This window comes from Cnephaeus nilssonii, assembly GCF_951640355.1.
Source record: "Cnephaeus nilssonii genome assembly, chromosome: 15".
NCBI classification, from domain to species: domain Eukaryota; kingdom Metazoa; phylum Chordata; class Mammalia; order Chiroptera; family Vespertilionidae; genus Cnephaeus; species Cnephaeus nilssonii.
Genome location: NC_137086.1, coordinates 37,602,816 through 37,622,515, shown reverse-complemented (window position 1 = coordinate 37,622,515; position 19,700 = coordinate 37,602,816). Strand labels below are relative to the sequence as shown.

General features: G+C 38.3%; 1 protein-coding gene across 1 annotated transcript in view; it reads left to right on the top strand.

Annotated features, from left to right (window-relative positions):
• SERTAD2 (SERTA domain containing 2) overlaps positions 1-19,700 on the top strand; it is a 108,380-nt gene that overhangs the window by 44,968 nt on the left and 43,712 nt on the right. The window lies entirely within an intron of this gene.

The following is a 19,700-nucleotide window of genomic DNA, read 5'->3' as shown; positions in this document are numbered from 1 at the left end:
TAATGAAATTCAGGGATAGTTAAAAAACGGAGTGATAAAGGAGTAAAAAGAAAGAAGCTTCATTTTGCTAGAATGGAGGGGCAAGTACATGTAGGATGAGAGCAATTTTTAGTGCTAGGCTTTTCATATAGTTGGGTTTTGCAATGGTTCTTTTCAAATTCGTAGCAATTACTGGCATAAACTCCTCATTACCACTTCTTTGAAGTATATGTGTCATGTTTGGAAAGTTGTGTTTTTTTTTGTTTTGTTTTCAGACTAAAACCTGTAACCAATAAACATATTCACATTTAGAAACTATTTGGAAAAAAATTATCACATTTTGGATCAGAAAATAAATAATTATATTAAGCCTCTGAGCTCTTTGAAACAATTGTACTATATAATCTTGTGAATAACATTTAGTTAATGCAGCGTATTAAAGCACTTCAAAGAATTAAAATTAATTACTCACTACTTTTTAAAAAAAGTCAGAACCATAATGGGTTGAATTATAAAATGCCTTATAACTTAAGCTTAGCTTGGTTAGTTCCGTAGCTATCCCACAGCATTAGAATCCTGGAATCATTTTTATGCCCCATAATCATGACAGCTAATATTTGGGGGGCATTCTCTGTGTCAGGAACTATTCTAAGTGTGTTTAACTCGGTCATTACAACTCTGAAGCAGGTCTTATTTTGCCCAGGATTTCTAAGCTAGTATGCGGCAGAGTCAAGACTTGTACTCAGATCATTCACCTCCAGGGCCTTAACCACTACGCTAGACTGCTCATGCTTGAATATGCAAATTCTGGGGTGGAGTTTAACATGTTTGAATTCCCCATATATCTTAAGTTTTTTAAAAAAGTGGAGAGCACTACAGTGTTAACTTGCATTGATTGCACAAGTTACAGTACCCTCCCGAGAGGTTTCTGTTTCGAAGGTAGGATTCTTGAGAATTTAAGTGCTTCAGAATATTACGGGCCATGGAAACAAGACTTTCAGACGCACTGGTTGTCCTCTTTATTGTACAAGGCTGACAGCTTGTATTACATTACCTCTTCCTGGTATCAATCTTGCCTTCCATATTACACGCCAAGCATTTTACTTACTACTTTTAAAATTGATTATATGTCTCAGGACTTTGGGATAAGTAGTGGGTGAGTATGTTTGAGTTTGCAGTGAAATAAGAGACAATCCGGTAGTGTTGGACAACAGAATTCCATTGCATTTTGGATGTTTTCAAATGTACAATACTTTTCTGACTGGTCAGAATAGATGCAATGCATATTTGAACAATTGATGAGCTTGATTTATTTCCTCGTAGTTCCTCAGATTCTTGGCTATTTGTGTTAATTCTGAAGAGCATCATTTATAAGATTTAAAAAACGTCTTTTCTCAAGATATTTTACCTGGGTAGCTGCTCTAGCCTCTACCTTTCCTTGAGTCTAGAATGAAAAGGGGAATTTTATTCCCTTACTAGGCCAATTTGGTAAATTTTTAGGCTTACATTGCCATAATGAAAGGATTAAGATTCTCTGTCTTATCTGATTAAATATTATATGTGATTCCTTTGGAAATTGCAAGAATTCTGTGCATGTATGTGTCATTTTTATTATTATTTGGTACCTTGATAAAATGTTTGTTCAAAACATTCAACCCATACAAGTATAACCTCCCCTAAAGCCCTGCACTCAGAATCCATTGGCATCATTTCAATGAATACGTTTCTAGACCTTACCCCAGGGAATATATAAGAAAAAAGAAACTTTATTAAATAAAGTCATACTATAGATGCTGTTTGTTTTCTGCTATTTTCAGTCATGGAACTCTTTCCATGTCAATATCAGTTATCTTTTTAAATAGCAGCATAGTATTCCAATGTGAATGGATGTAAAATAATTTATTCAATAAACCATTATTGCCAGACATTTGTATTGTTTTTCATTTGTCTTCTTAGAAGCAGTCTACTGCTGGGAACATCACTTATCCTTACATCTTGCACACTCTTTTCATTGTTCTCCATAAGATAAATTTGTAGGTATGGTCTTGCTGAGTCCAGCAGAATGTACATTAAAACATTTTATAATATTGCCGACTTGCTCTCCAATGCTGTACCAGTGTGTGCTCCCTTAACAGGACCTGAGAGGGTCTGTTTATTACACCCAATTGCTTCCTTCCTAAACTGATTCATCCATTTATTTAATAAATGTCTGAGTGTGTGTTATATTGGGGTTTCAATAATAAACAACACAGAAATGGTTTTTGCCTGCCCAGGATTTATTGTTTTGGGAGACTAGTATTTTTTGTTTTGTTTTAATCTTCATTTCTTTTCTTCTCATTAATTTGAGTATTTTTAAATGTCTGTATTGACTAGTATTCTTTTTTTGTGAATTGCATATCCATGTACTTATTTTTATATATAATTTATTTTTTCTTATTTTATTACAATTTTTAGATGGTTGTGTAGTCAGCTCTGTCTTCCTAGGCAGGCCTTTTCTATCCCAAGATCATAAAATTGTTTGCCCATTGGGCTAGCAGGGTTCTTGGTTGCAAAAACAGAAACAGACTCTATTCGATTTAAGCCAAAAATGGTATCAGGTGTTCACAGAATTGCCAGGAAGGCTGGAAACAAGGAGTCAAGAGGAGCTCAGTGGCCTGCAGCGGAGTAAGACCACATGACAGGGATTGACTAGCAAGATCAACCTTTCCATCCTGAACCTGCTACCACTCAAAGAATAGCATCAGGAATATGTAGTCTTACTTTTCATCATTGTTTTCCCCTGTGGTGTCTTCATTCTTAGATATATTATCCCCATGTGTTAGTAAAGACAACCAGAAGCAACAGTCTCTTTAGCATCCTTAGCAGAAAGAGAGTTTGTGAAAAGTCTTGGCATTAAATCTCATTGACCTGTATCCATCTGTGAATGAATCACTATGGCCAGGGTGGGTGAAATGCTTTGATTGGCCAGCCCTAGGTCATGTGTCCATCCCTGGTAAAGAGAGAATCAGCTGGAGGATTGGACAAAAAAAAAAAGAGGGGGCTTCTTAAAAGTGGGATGCAATTATAGAAGAAGAGAAATGGATGCAACAAGAGCAACAGCTGTCCTCTGTAATCATGGTATTTGACATTTTTAATAATACTGTATGCTGCATTCTTTCAGTAGAGCAAAATGCCACTTTGCAATTTATTGTTTCAGAAAATTAAAATGTCTTTTTATTAATCAGTTCTTTCTCACTGTACATCAGTCACTAGGTAGAGGAAATATTAAAATCCTAATGAGGAAAGTAAGTTTCATCCTTCATTATTGAATCATTTATATTGAATGAAAGATAGCTCTATAGAGGAGTCAAGAATTGTTTCTTTTTCATTATATACATAGAACATGGGTTCTTAAAAATGCAAAATTTATACATGATGGAGATGTACATTTTACTAAAAATCCATATACTACTAAACCTGATATGGTGTTATAAACATGCTTAGAGGTCCAGATAGTAGCATATACTGTGAAAGCCAAAAATAAAAAACTGAAAAGAAAAATACATATACCCTTAATTATGTGTATGAAAAGTCACTGCAGTGTGTTACAGCACATTCTGCAGTCATTCAAAACTGTTTCCCCATTTGAGTCAGTATTTAGTGTATTTTCTCCCGCAAGTGGGGGTGGCAAACAGAAAAATATCAAGAAACAGTGAAGTGTAGTGAAACAAACATAGGTTTTGGACTCTGCCAAACTTGGGTTTCAATCTGACCTTAATGGTGTGACCTTGAGCATCCCCATCTGGAAAATGATGTCATAACCTATCTCATGAGTTAAAGGATTAAATGATGTTGTTCATAAAACAATGGTAACTATTGTTATTATAATTTGGAATTATTATTTACGGGAAATGTAATATTCTTTTGGAAAATCAATTGTGCCAATTCAGAGACAGTTGTGTATATGAATGCATTCCCAAATGTGTACTGGGATTTTCTTTTGATTTCTGCAGCTTGTTTATAGCTGTAGTAAGCCTTTGGGGTGAAAAGGTTGATTTACCAAAGATAGGCTATGATGTGCTGACTTGAATTATTCTAGTATTTGAGGATCGGTGAGAAGCTTTCTGTACATTTTTCAGGTGCAGGAAAGAACAGCAGTGGCCCGAAGTGTCTGGTTCCTGTGCGGTGGTCCAACCTGAGGAACTGAATGAATTATCTCGGGAGTCAGCCCACTCTGGCCCAGCAGCATTTGCATCCGGGCCACACTTTAATTTGATTAACACTTTCCCTTATTGGTGGTCTTGTTGTTTTGGCACTTTATCCTTTAGGCAGAGCATGTATTTGTTGCCTAACTACAGAGTTTAGCATCAGATGCTTTTATGACAGACCACATTTGGCATGCCTCGTTATTCAGGGAATTTTCAAAGAACTGTAGTGGGACTTTTTAGTCACACATCCTCTCTGTTCTTAGTCATCAGTTCCTTTTATGGTAGTCATTAGCAAATATTTCTCAACCTCTTCTATAATGGTTAACAGTATAAGCTCTCCGTAGTGTTGGCTTGGCTGTTTTGAGCTCTGTGTACTTAATTATGAGACAGTCAGCATATACTTGTGAAAACATAAACTAAATGTTGCTATGTCCTCCACATGGTTTCCTTTTACAGAGCTACAGTTGTTAATACACAGATTAAACTCCTTTAAAATCACTAAAAGATTTTTCTCATATATACTTTTTGGGGTATTCTCTCTCCACCAGTTGTACTACTTATTTAAGTGCAATTGATTGCTTTCAGAATTAAGGAAAAAAGAATTGAAAGTCAGGGTGATTAGAAGTTTTGTTTTAATGCATAGAAAAATATAGACATTTTTACATTCCATGCAATCAGAAGCACCTTTTACATTTAACTACTTGACCTTAATGGCCTGGTCAAATTCCAGTGCTGCACAATTGCATTCTACCTTCCCTAATACCTAGTAAATCCAATTGTTTGGTTACCACCTATTCCCTTAAAAGTTTTCTATTAAGGTTTTATTTTTATTTTATTTTAAAAAAAATCTTTATTGTTGAGAGTATTTCAGATGTCCCACTTCACCTCCCCCCATTTCCTCCTCCACCCAGTTCCCAACCCTGCCCAGGCCTTCACCACCCTACTGTCTGTGTCCATAGGTAAGATCTTTGGTTAATCTCTTCCTGTCCCTCCTCCCCCCTTTCCTCTGAGATTCATCAGAGGCTTTTATGCCTCTGATTCTATTTTATTCACCGGTTTATTTTGTTCATTAGATTTCTTTTTCGTTTATTTTGATTTTTAGATTCAATTGTTGATAGATATGTATTTGTTGCCATTTTGTCATTCATATTTTTTATTTCTCCTCCTCCTCCTCCTCCTTCTTCTTCTTCTCCTCCTCCTCCTCCTCCTCCTCCTCCTTCTCCTCCTCCTCTTCTTGTTCCCCTTCTTCTTCTCCTCCTTCTCCACCTTCTCCTCCTCCTCAACCTCCTTCTCCACCTTCTCCTCCTCCTCAACCTCCTCTTCCTCCTCTTTCTTCTTAAAGAATACCCTTCAACATTTCATGTAATACTGATTTTGTGGTGACGAACTCCATTCTGGCCTTCAAAGTTTCTGTTGAGAAGTCAGCTGACAATCGCATGGGTGCTCCCTTGTAAGTAACTAACTGCTTTTCTCTTGATGCTTTTAAGATTCTCTCTTTGTCTTTAATCCTTGGCATTTTAATTATGACTTGTCTTTGTGTGGGTCTCTTTGGGTTCCTTTTGTTTGGGACTCTCTGGGTTTCCTGGACTTGTAAGTCTATTTCTTTCACCAGGTAGGGGAAGTTTTCTGTCATTATTTCTTCAAGTAGGTTTTTCAATATCTTGTTCTCTCTCTTCTCCTTCTGGCACCCCCATAATGCAAATGTTGGTATGCTTGAAGTGGTCCCAGAGACTCCTTATACTATTTTCATATTTTTGGATTCTTTTTTCTTTTTGTTCTTCTGATTGGGTGTTTTTTGGTTCTTCATATTCCAAATCATTGATTTGGTTCTCGGAATCCTCTACTTACTCTTGAATCCCTGTAAATTATTCTTTTTTTCAGTTAGTGTATGCTTAATTTCTGACTGGTCCTTTTTCATGTCTTTGACATTCTCATTACGATCCTTCAAAGTCTCATGAAGATTCTTGAGTAACCTTATAACTCTGGTTTTGAACTCTGTATTCAGTAGTTTGCTTGCTTCCATTTCTTTCATTTGTGACATGTTTCTTTGTCTCCACATTTTGGCTGCTTCCCTGTGTTTGTTTCTATGTACAGTATTCGATAGAGCTGCTATGTCTCCTGGAATTGGTAGAGTAGCCTTATATAACAGGAGTCCCGTAGGGCCCAGTGGCTCAGCCTCCCCATTACCTGAGCTGGGCACTCTAGGTGCACCCCTGTGTGGGCTGTGTGCACAGTCTTGTAGTTGAGCCTTGTAGTTGAGCCTTGATTGCTGTTGGCATCACTGGGAGGAGTTGACCTCTAGACCAATTGACTGTGAGGACCAGCTGTGACTACAGTGGGAGAGCTGCTGTGCAGGAGACACCCCTATGGAGCAGGACTTGCTTCAGTAGGGCTTTGGTGTTCACCGAGTCTGCCTTTTGAGTGTGTCACTTGTGGATGTGTAGAGCTGTAATCTGGTATGGTCTGAAGCTGTCCACTGGGTGCACTGGCTCTAGGGCCTCCGGGGAGGTGCAAAGTCAGCCATTGCCTGGGGCCACTGCCTGGGGCTGCTATTTGCTCTTTGTATTGGGTTTGGAGGTGTCCAGGTGAGGCCAGCAGTGAAGCAAGGCAGGCTGGTGCTGGTGCCAGGTCTTGTGCTGTTGAAGATCTGTGGTTCTGGAGGTTACAGCTAGAGGGAAGGGGAAAGAGCATGTCTAAGAGCAAACATAGGACTGTAGACGTGAAGGGCAGAGTCCTTTAAGAATAAAGACTAAAAAGGAATCTGGACTTTTAGCTAATTGTGTGAAGGAAAATAAGCTTTGAAAAAATTCCTGCAGGTTAGCTTTGGAAGATGGGACTTTAGCCTTTGAAAGGGTGCTAATTTCCATAAAAGTCCCTTTCTTTCACTGCGATTTGGAAATGACATATTTATAGAATGAGGTTGTATATTGGACTAGCTTTTTTAATTGGAAAAAAAAGTTCAATTTGTGTTGATAAGGATTGCATGCATATTTAATAATACTTGCTTTACCTCTGGCCACACCATTTTGAACATTAACCAGAGTACCTGTACTCTTAACAAACTCTGTAGTTTATTACAGGTTTTAAAACTATTTAAAACAAACATATGCAATTCTAAGGAAGAAGATAAATGAGATATGACTTAAGAGTAGTATTGGGGAAATGTTCATAATTAACATAAAAGGGTTTAGAATAGCTGACTGGTGTAATAGCTTCTACAACCTCTCTGGTTAAGTGTGGATAAATGTCTTAAGTCTAAATTTGACCTGCTAATTGACATTCTCTAAATAAAACTACATTCTTAGGATGAAAAGAGCAAAATAGAACAATTGCAAAATGATAACCCTAAAAATAAAATACTGTGGCATCTCTTGAAAATATTATTGATACTTAAAGATGTAATAGATAAAGACTGGGCAACAATATGCTAGAATCGTTATATCACTTCCTATCTTATTGCTCCACTATCCCAGGAACATTGCTTTTGTTCAGGATGGCTCAACACCCACTAAAGCAGCCACTGGAAAGGGGAAACAGAGTGGAGGGGTGAGGGGTGGGAGGGTAGGTGGGCGTAACCCAAACGTAACTGTCATTTCAGCTCATATCCCATTTGCCAGACATAGTGCATGGTCATACCCAGCTTCTAAGGAAGCTAGGAAATTTAGTTTTTGGTTGGGTACCCATGGACTCAACTAAAAATTATTACTGAAAAAAAGGGGGGGGAATATATATTTGGGGAAAGCTAGAAGCCTCTTCCCAAAGTTTTCAGCAGCATTAAAATCACTATCATGTGCCATGCACTAATGCATTTTACTCAGAGGTGAGTGGAATCATGTCCTCCTTTAGAGCCTATTTACTCTTAAGTTAGACAGAATTCTTATTGGCTTACTTACAGGGCTTCCCAAGCCACAGCAGATTAGGAGGAAGTGTGAGAAGCAGGCATCTTGACAGTTGCAAAAATTAAGAACAGAATGTCCAGTAACAAACACGGACACATGAAAGGCCAAGGTAAAAACTAAGCTGGCATTTCAGAGGAATTTGATCTCGGGGCAACCAGTCCTGTGAACTTTAGTAGCCCCAAGCCATCGCTCATTTAACAACATTATCACCCAGTAAAATAGTTAGATTTAGGAACAGTAGTCCAGGGTCTTCCCTTGTGGTTAAAAGAGAAAACATGTTGGCGCTCTGAAAGGGGTAAGCTTCATCAGTTATCTGGAAAATGTGTTTGAGTAGAACAGCCTGTAAAAGTGATCGCGTCAAATAAAGGAGAGGCCGACTACGCACAATACTCTGCACCTTTATCTGCTCACCACCTCTATATTTGTATAGGAAAATTCTAAGTTCCATTTCTGGTGTCTAGAATTATATATTGTCTCAGAATGGTTGGCATTAGTAATATATATTTTTTTAAACAAACAACTGTCTGAGCCCTGGCCAAGTAGTTCAGTGGGTTAGAGCGTTGTCCCCATACGCCTAGGTTGCGAGTTCAATCCCTGGTGAGGGCGCATGCAAGAATCAACCAATGAATGCATAAATAAGTGGAACAACAAATCTCTCTGTGTGCGTCTGTCTCTCTGTCTCAAAATCAATTTTTAAAAAAGTGTCTGTATTAGCCAATCCCCAAATATTTCAAATTGTAAACATAGAACAATTATTCCCCAGCCTGTGTAGAGTACAGCACCTTCTGATTACATACACTAGAGTACTGTTGTAAGTACGGGATTGTCAAAAGGATTCTCCAGTTCTCATATTTTTAAGCCAACTGATATCCTAGCTAGCTAGTGGTGCCATTCTGATTCATTAGCCTTGAATCTTCTTCCCCGTTTCCCAATCTGGCAAACTCTTACTCATTTAAGACTCAGGTCTGTTACAAAATAAATTGTATTACACATGTAAAGCATGATCCGTAAATGGAAGAATTGACAAATTAGATCATCAAAGTTAAGTTTGTTCTTCGAAAGATTATTGTTGAAAAGATGAAAAGACAAATTACAGACTTGGAGGAAATAATTGCAAACCACATATTGACAAAGGGCTGGTACTTAGAACAGCGATTTTTAGCTGGTGTGCCGCAAGACTTTTTAAAACATGTAATACATGCCCTGGCTCAGTTGGTTGGAGCGTCATCCCATACACCAAAGGGTTGAGGGTTAGATTCCCAGTTAGGGCACATATCTAGGTTTTGGGTTCTATCCCTGTCAGGGCATGTACGGGAGGCAGCTGATCAATGTTCTCTCTCTTTCAGAAATCATAAACATATCCACGGGTGAGGATTAAAAAACAAACAGACTATGCAATAACTGACTATTTTGTTAGGGGCACTGGCCTCTTTTTTAGATTGTCAGATTTTAAAATATGACAACAGCCAACACAACAACAGCCATCCACTGTGAATGAATCAAAATTATACCATTTTTTTTTGTCAGATCAGCAAAAAATATATTTTTTTGGTGTGCCGAACTTTAGTAATTAATTGATGTGTGCCATGAGATGAAAAAGGTTGAAAATCGCTGATCTAAAATATATTAAAAAACTCTGAAAAGTAGGAAAAAAACAGTTAAAAAGTGGTCAAAAGACATGAAGAGGTATTTCACTAAAGAGGATGATATACAGGGGGCAAGAAGATGTTCAACATCATTAGATTAGAGAAATGAAAATTAAAGGCACACACCTATCAGTATGGCTAAATAAAAAATAGTGACGACACCAAATGCTGACAAGGATGCTAAGAAACTGGGTCACAGATACATTGCTGGTAGGAATGTAAAACTTTGCAGACACTTTGCAAAACAGCGTGGCAGATTCTTTAGTAATTGTATATCTGAGCATTTATCTCAGAAAAATGAAAGCTTAAGTTCATACAAAGACCTGTATATGACTGTTTATAGCAGCTTTATTCAGAATAGCCTCAAACTGGAAACAACTCAGATCCTTCAATGAGTGGATGCTAAAACTATCTATGGCATGTTCAGCACTAGTCAGCAACAAAAAGGAACTAACCAGTGATACATGCCACAACCTGGATGAATTATGCTGGGTTAAAAAAACCAATCCCAAAAGATTGCATACCATATTATTCCAAGTATATAACATTCTTGAAGTGACAAAGTTCTAGAGATTGAGGAAAATTGAATGGTTTCCAGGGGTTAAGGAAGGGGAGGGGACTGGGAGGGAAGTGGGTATGACTGTCAAAGGGCAGCACAAGGGGTCTGTGTGGTGATGGGGAAGTTCTGCATCTTCACTATGTCAATGTCAATAACCTGTGCTATAGTTTTGTAAAATGTTACCCTTGGGGGAAACTGAGTAAAGTGTAAATGGTATCTCTCAGTGTTGTTTTTGACAACTGCATGTCAAAACACAATTACCTGAAAAGGAAAAGTTTAAAAAATTGTGAACTCCTTAGAACTGCATTGTACTGTGAACTTCATGTGGGAAGGGTTTTCTGTATTTCACCTGCAGCTGGTACAGTGCCTGACTCATAGAAGATGCTTTAAAAATGTTTGTCAGCCCAGCCGACGTGGCTCGGTGGTTGAGCGTCGATCTACGAACCAGGAGGTCACGGTTCAATTCCAAGTCAGGGCACATGCCCTGGTTGTGGGTTCCATCCTATCAATGATTCTCTCTCATCATTGATGTTTCTATCTCTCCCTCCCTCTCCCTTCCTCTCTGAAACCAATTAAAATATATATTTTTAAAAATGTTTGTGTGTTTCCATAAGTGAGAGAGGCTACACATTTGAATGTAACCCTATTAAGCAGTATATCCCAAAATGAAGGGTATTTTTCTGCTGACCAATTCATTTAAAAAAACTATCTATTGAGCATCTACCTTATGATAGTCATTCCTCTAAGTGCTGGAGATACAACAGTGAACAAAATCAGGGGGGAAATTCCCTGCTTTTCATGGAGTTCACAGTTTAACGGGCACAGAAGACAATAAATATAATGCATAACTTATAGAATTAATGCTAGGAGGTAAGTTCTGTGGGGAAATTTTTAAAGCAGTGTTTAGGGGTTGAGGATATGGAGATGGCTGAGGAGGGAGTGGGTTGTAATTTGCAATTTTAAACAGGGTTTAAAAACAAAGAGACAGTGTTATTTGAGCAAAGTCTTGAAGGAAGTAGGAGAACCCATGGAGGTATGTGGAGGAAGAGGGCTCTGGGCATAAGGAGCAGCCGGTGTAAAGGCTTTGAGGTGGAACCATGTCTGGTGTGTTCAAGGACTAGCAAGGAAGTGAGGGCAGTCCTGGCGGGTTTGACTCAGATGAGAGAGCCTTGGCCTGAGGACTGAAGGGTTCGGGGTTCAATTTCGGTCAAGGGCACATGCCCGGGTTGCGGGCTCAAACCCTACTGGGATTCTCTCCCATCATTGGTGTTTCTATCTCTCTCTCCCTCTCCCTTCCTCTCTGAAATCAATCTATAATAATAAAAGCATAATTTGCTAATTAGACTGGATGGCCAAACAGCAGAATGACGGTCTGGACAACCTTCTGGATGACCTTCTGGACGAAGCTGGGACTGCGGGGGCTGAGCCCCATGCGCAAATTTCGTGCATCAGGCCTCTAGTAAGAATATATTTTAAAATAAATAAATAAAAAGCGACTCTTTGGTTCCTCAAAAGTTCTAGAATTATCATAGCAATTCCACTTCTAGGTATATAGCCAAAATAATTGAAAGTAGGAACTCAAACAGATACTTGCATGCCGATGTTCATAGCAGCGTTATTCACAGCAGCTAAAAGGCAGAAGCAACCAAATGTCCATCAACAGATGATGGATTAAAAAAATGTGGTGTATACATATAATAGGATATTATTCATTCTTTAAAAAAATGTAATTTTAATGCATGCTACAACATAGGTGAACCTGGAAAACATACTAAGTGAAATAAGCCAGACACAAAAGAACAACTATTGTATGGCTCTACCTCTATAAGGCACCTAAAAAAATCTAATTCATAAAAACATAATGTAGAATAGAGATTATTGGAGGCTAGGGGCAGGAAGGAATGGAGAGTTGTTGTTTAATGGGTATAGAGTTTCTGTTTGGGATGATGAAAACGTTCTGGAAATGGATAGTAGTGATGGTTGTACAACAATATGGATGTACTCAATGCCACTGAATTATACACTCTAAAAAGGTTGGAATGGTAAATTCCAACAGGTAAAACACTGCATAAAGTGAAACTGATTTTATATATATATGAACAAAATCAATTAATGAGCTAAAAAAACTATTTTTTCACTTATTTCTCATCTAAGAACTAATTTTGCTTTAGGCCTGGCTTTCTTTGTGCATTCTTTAGTACATGTTTGTTATACTTCTTTCTTAATGGCTCAGGCCTTAGCCATTACAGTGAAATATATATATATCCCCTTATAAAGGTCATTACCATCAGAAGGGCAGGAGAAGAGTCAAACTCTACTGGGATTTCTATTCTCTCTTTCTCCTCCCCTTCAGAAAAACCTTTCTCCTATAATATGCTTCTTTAAAATAATGTTCCTTGAATGCACATGTAAATAATTTTCCTGCTACGGCCAGCATTTTTGATAATCCATTACAGAGTAATCCAACTAATTATAATTTTTGGAAAAAATTCATCTTTTAAAAAAATCTATCATCTGCCCTAGCAGGTTGGTTCATTGATAGAGCAGACTGAAGGGTCCCTGGTTCGATTCTTATCAAGGGCATGTATCTCGGTTGCAGGCTCTATCCCGGTCCTGGTTGGGGCATGTGCAAGAGGCAACTAATTGATGTGTCTCTCTCAAATCAATGTTTCTCTCTCTGTGTCTCTTCACCTCCTTTCCACTCTCTCTAAAAATAAATGGAAAAATATCCTTGGGTGAGGATTAACAACAACAAAAATCTATCATCTATCTATTCTCTCTTTCTCCTCCCCTTCAGAAAAACCTTTCTCCTATAATATGCTCCTTTAAAATAATGTTCCTTGAATGCACATGTAAATAATTTTCCTGCTACGGCCAGCACTTTTGATAATCCAGTGGAGCTGATCTGGAGAAAACCGTGAGTACTGGGAGGTTTTGTGGCACAGCATATTTAATAACCGTGACAACTCAAGAATTTTAAGCAGACTCGCCTCCTTGTCTGGGATCTGTCGGCACCAGTGTGTCTCTACTGGCAAGCCCTTAAATGTACTATTTCAGCCAAAACTGTGCTAATAACGGCCTACCAAATTTTAACAGGACATTTTTAAGACTTGATATTCTCATGATTAAAAAAAACAACTTTCCCCCATTTCTTTAGAAAGCTGCCACTCTCAAATATGTGGCAAATTAAAAAAAAAAAAAAGGTCTAAAATTGCTTTACAGCCTTGATGAAACAAAGACTGGTGTGTTGGTGTGGCTGCAAGGAGCTCTGCGCTGCTTTTGTATGACTTCAGAGGTGAGTTTCGAGCGCTGCAAGATAGATGACTGCCAGATGCAGTCTGACATGGACTCAGGCAGCTGCTCCTGGGCTGCTCCATTAGCTGTAAGTGCGCCCGCAGCAGCAGCAGCAGCAGCAGCAGCAGAGCGAGGCCCCAACGCCAAAAGGACAGTGCGGACCGTGGAACAGCACAATATTCACTAAGTGATCTTAATCTCGGAGATTAAATGTCACCCAATCAGTTTGCAGGTTTTAAAAACCAACTCCATTTAGGGCCCAAGCCTTTAGTCCATGGGGGGGAAAAAGTTTTACTTAAAAACATTTTTTTTAATTAGTTTGAAAACAGACAAAAAGTGTTGTAAACCCGTTTTGGTAATATACAACTAAAAATCATGTCAACCTCCTCAACATAACACACTACAGTAAAAGAAGTGTATTCATTATTGCAACCCGGCAAATATTCCTCAGTAATATTGTTGGTTTGTTTCTCTGTCTTAAAATGCAAGTCTTGGATGAGCTTCCCAAGCCTTTTTCACCTCTAAGAGTCCCCCCCCTTCCTGCCCCCCCACACCATGCCCATTCTTCTTCATAGAAGGACCCAAGTCTCAAAACAAAAATTTGCTTTTGAGACCTTATGATCTGCCTAGCTATTAATGAATATGTACTCAATCACATAATTACGAATTTTAAAAAAATTTTAATGAAGAATTTTTGCTCTAACTACTTGTGGGGTCATAAGTAATTATGAAACTCACTCCAGAACTTCCCATATTTGATTTCACGTGTTTTCTCGCCTGAGAAAGGGAACCTTTATTTAGTATATTATTTAAACTTACTAAACTTATCTTTGCTTTTCTGAAAGAGTGCTATGATCTAATCCATCAATGATGCAACCATTTTTTATGGGGTAATTTTTTTTCTTTATTGATTAAGGTATTACAAATGTGTCCTTATCACCCCACCCCCCACCCCCAGTTATGGGGTAATTTTTAAAATTAAAATTAACACAAATAATTGATTGGACATGCACATGTTTGAAGACTATAAATCTAACAATCTCTGCTTTTTCTTTTTTAGTCTTAGGAAGCTAATGTACCACTTAGAGTAGTTCTGAGGCATTACAGTGTATTTCTCTTTTTTCTCCAAATGAGTGTGTGCTAAGCTCTCTTAATAACAATGGGGGTTGTATATGTGCTCAGAGAAGAATAGCTTTCATTGTGTCCTAGTATTTTTAGTATTTTGCTTAGTAATAATGTTGTAATACTTATTTTTTTAGTCTATCGAATGGTTAAAGAGTTAGAAAAAAGCTCTAATTGAGTTACAAACTATAATGTTAATTAATGGCTACAAGATAACCTACTGAATTTGAATACGTTCTGGGCTTAAACATGTTGCATACATGTTCTTGGAAAGGTTGATTTCCTTGGGACAAAGCTCTCCATCTGTGGACTTATATTTGAATTAAAGGGAATAATTTTAGGTGACATGGTTTTAGTTCATCTAAATGTTTGGGAGTTGTTTCATAGTGATCAGAGCTCTGCCTCTCACCCCCTTCCCTCTTTTTTTCCTCCCTTCCTCTCTTGGTCTAGCACTGACAACTTGACCTAAACATTGAGACCTTTTCTGTTTCATTGTACGTATTACCCATAAGGGATACGCTTGCAAACCTCCTTGATAAGGGGTAAGTATTGGATTAATGAAGAGTCTGTTTGGCTCAGCACACTCAGTTTGGTTGAACCTAAATAGACTTAGATTGCATTTCTCCTGAACATTTATAATGCCTTGATTAAGGTATTGCAAATGTGTCCTTATCCCCCATTGTCCCCCCACCCCCACCCCCAGTTAGTTACAAACCTACCTAACCTTTCTGAAGGATCTCTGGGAGGAGAACATGAGGCAGCATATGGAACTCAAGTTTCATATTCTATATTTCTTTCCTTTACCTTATGCAGATATTCTCTGGAAAATTTCTTTTAAATTTGTGATAAAAGTTAATAGGTGTAGAAAACAGAGATTTTCAGAAAACAGTGCTCTATGAATAAGTCCAAGATACCATTATGGTTATTATTATTAATTATCTATCCATATAAAACTATTTCAATTGTTAAGAATCATTTGATATTTTAATTCATTTTCCCCCACAATGAATCATAAATTTTAGCTGCTTTCTCTTACCGTATGGCAAATTCTATTAATATAGCTATATATTTATGCTATATCTATTCTCACTATCCCTCATTCTGGTTTTTGTTTGTTTTTGTGTTATTTTGGTGGTAAAATACATATAACATGCCATTTAACATCTCAGCCATTTTTAAGTGTATAGTTCAGTGGTGTTAAATACATCAATATTGTTGTGCAACCATTACTACCATCCATCGTCATAATTCTTTTCGTCTTGTAAAACTGAAACTCTAGTATTAAACAATAACTCCCTGTCCTCCCCTGCCCTAACCCTGGAGGCCACCATCCTTTTATGATTTTGACTAAGTACTTCTATAATTGGAATCATATAGTATTTGCTTTTGGTGATTGCCTTATTTCATTTAGCATGATGTCTCCATCCATGGGTGAGGTTCATCCATGTTGTAACATTGCAGAATTTCTTTCTTTTTGGCTTCTTTTTAGGTTTTCTCTCTATTGATATTTCCATTTTGTACACAGCTCAAGTCTCTATCTGATATATGTTCATTAGGTCTTTTTCAAGGACAGTTTCTACTGACTAATTCCCCCCCCCCCCCCCGCCTTTGAATTGGTCATGCTTAACTGTTTCTTTGTATGCCTTGTGATTTGTTGTTGTTGGATCTAATAATCTGATCTGGAAATCAGATTCTCCCCCTTCCTCAAAGTTTGCTGTTTTTTGTATTGTTTTTGGTTTTTTGATTGTTGTAGTCTGTCTCTGTCTCAGCTTAAGGCGTAAGCTTAAAGCCTTCTCAGGTCTTTTCTGAGACTTTCTCTGGGTGTGCATGGTCACTTCCTTATTTTCTCTGTCTGTGGCAGTGAGTTTTGAATGTCCTGGTCCTTGATGTCTAGCTCCCAAAAGGGGAGAAAGTGAAAAATGAAAGGGGAGTGGGTGGGTGCTGCTGGCCTTTTAAATTATCTGGAAGTCACTTCAGGTGGAAGAGAAGGATCTTGCTCCAGGAGCAAGTGCACAGCTGGGGCTGAGGGATGAGTAGCTGCTATTGTACTAAGAGCTGAAATTTGCTGCAATAGACCATACAAGTCTCCCCTCCCCCCAAATTGCAAGCCTTCGAAAGACTTCATAGTTCCAAAACAGTTATATCAGACATATTCTGCCAGTGTGATTGTTGTCTAGGTGGAGAGACAGATTCCTGGTGCTTTCTACTCTGCCATCTACCCAAAACCATTCTGTTTGGGGTAGCTCTGTACTAAGCTAAAATACTTGATGTTCTGACACCTTTATAGATGAGGTGGCTACATTCCGACTGTGATCTGGCCTGTGAGATGTCCCTGGGGAGGATAGTTCTTCTTGAATTAAAGGGGAAAGCCCCGTGAAGACAAGGCTTTTGCTTTACTCTTACGTGGAATGTGGATGAAATAGCTGGCGGCTAGCAGTCTTATTACAACCCTGAGGACCATGAGGATGATGGAACAGGTACCTTTCAACCAACTTTCCAGTCCTGGATGACCTAATCTCAGACATCTAATTTATGAGAGAAAAAAACAACACACAAACTCATAGTCATTAGCCACTGTTAGTATTTCTTTACTCATAGCCAAATGTAAATCCTGATAGACAACTCAAGCCCATAATCCATCAACCTGGGTAGCAGCATGGGCAAATGGAGGTATTTGTGTCTGTAATGAGTACCAATATTTTTCAGAGCTTTCTACATTTTTGTGTACATTCTCCTTTCCTTTGGGTTCACTTGCCAAGCATTACCAGCATTTTCTAGGCAGAAAAAGGAAGTATCGTAGCCCAGTTATCGTAGTGAAAATAGGAAGATGCATGTTGGTTGCACCTGTTACATTTTAAAGCCATTGAAGATAGTAGCTGATCCTTCCTAGTCTTTATTATATTTTGTTATATACACATTCCCATTAGAATATACTTCAAGCAAAGAGACAAGAAGGAGGGGATCACAGTTAATTTAGAACCCAGAGGTCTCACAGTTAGAACCCTTTCTTAAACTCAGACTAGGGCACCCTGGACAGTTAGTAAATGTTAGTTGGGCAAAGAAAAAAAAAGGTGGGGTTGGCTCCATATTGAATTGTGGGGACAGAGGTACATTTTGAATGCTAGTCAGATGGTGAAATTTATTCACTAAAACCGTCTTTTTCCTGCACTCCAGTCTGATTAATGCTTTAAGTGAATGGAGCTCCATCTAATCTCTAGTGTGCTCTCATGTGCATCCCAAACCGTCCATGAGATTCATTCCAGTCGGCAGCAATGACCAGGCCTCCTGGGATTCAACAGGGGAGCTTTCCTTCCAACACCAGTGACCACCTCTCAGCATTGAACTCAACGAGCATTATATAATTAATTATTAACCACAAAAATAGTTACCTTTGTCTCTCATTTTCAGAGACTGTGCTGATTCCTTTAACATACATGATCTCATTTAACTCTCACAATAACACCATGCCTCAGGTCCTGGTTCTATCCCGTTTACAGTTGAGGAAATGGAAGCTTGAGCAAGTTGCCTCAGGTCAGATAGCCAACACATGGTCAAGCTGGAACTTGAAACCCTGTTTGTTCCAGGAATATTTTGACTCCAAAGTTAGTGTTCTTAGGCATGTCGGAAAATGTTGACCGTATTGCTTAATTACATGTTAAACAATCTCAAAATGCTCTGTGTTTTGTACTTGGGTTTTTCTGCAAAGAGCCAAAAGGTAATAGTATAAAAATGACCTAACTCATAGTGAAGACTTTCTCACTGTAAATGTAGAAAAGATGATTGATTTTCTGACTAAGGTGGCCTTTAGATAATCCTTTTTTTATTTACTTCAGTTTCACGGCTTGTGCTCTTCCTCAGGTGGGAGGGTGGGTCGGAAGTGGATGAGCATGCTCTTCTGGAGTCACGCAGTGCGTGGAGGGGTCAGAGGAGTGAGAACGTGCGCTGCGCAGAGTGCAGCTTCTCATCTGATGGGCGCATCACTGAGCTGCCCGCCCGGCAGCCTTGGTGAATCACAGCATTTTCAGCTCCGTGTGTGTCATCAGTGCATGTGGGCTGGAATTGCACAGAAACATAGTAGTCCACTAGAGGTGCAAGTAGAACACACCAATGGGCGAACTGTACCCCTTCGTACAGCAGCCGAGTACTTGTGAAACCTGAACATTTTGAGCTTTCGGTGTTTAGAGCGAATGATTTTGTTTACTAGCTTTTATCTTAGCATTTTTAGTTTATTAAAGTGTTTCAGATTCAGTAATAACATTTTACTCTGAGCTAAAGCTTTTTATAGAAACTTAGCCCATGTGTGGGCATATTAAAAAGAAAAAGATAAGATTTTTTAAAGATATGTTAAAATTTTTCTGATTCATGCTGTTGGGTAGGTAGATAGATAGATGTTAGATAGATCAACACACTGAAAGATCCCATCTGAGTTTGTTTTCAGAAATGTATTTTGGCAAAGAGTCTGCGTTGGATGGTTAAGTGAAGTGTGATGCTTACAATAATGTAAACTTGACAGTGGAAACTGAATCTTGAATCTGGGCTTTACTGCTTGGTTATTGTGGCATCTTGAGGAAGTTTTCTCTGAACCTCAGTTCCTCAAGTGTGAAAGAGAATAGTAGTAACTGGCTCTTGGGGCTTTAGGGAGTAGGGATCAAATAAGATGATGAGGTCAAGGTGCTTTATAATGTGTAAATAAGTAATTATACAGACTTAAAGGTGTGGTATTGTTATCGTAAAACTCCATAGCCAGCAGATGGACCATGAAGGTGACAATGTCAATTTCAATCTCTCAAACAATACATATTGAGCTCTTACGATGTGTGAGGACTTCCTTCACATTGTCAGAACTCATGCATAGATTTACAACAGCTCTAGTTTATAGAGTGTTATTTATATAGCATGCAGGCATTCTGTACATGTGCATTTTAAATATATTTGAAGTTTCTCTTTAAGCACCCACCTTTTTTTTTAATGTAAGCTTGTTCCATAAAAATATTTCCCTATATCATTACTGTTG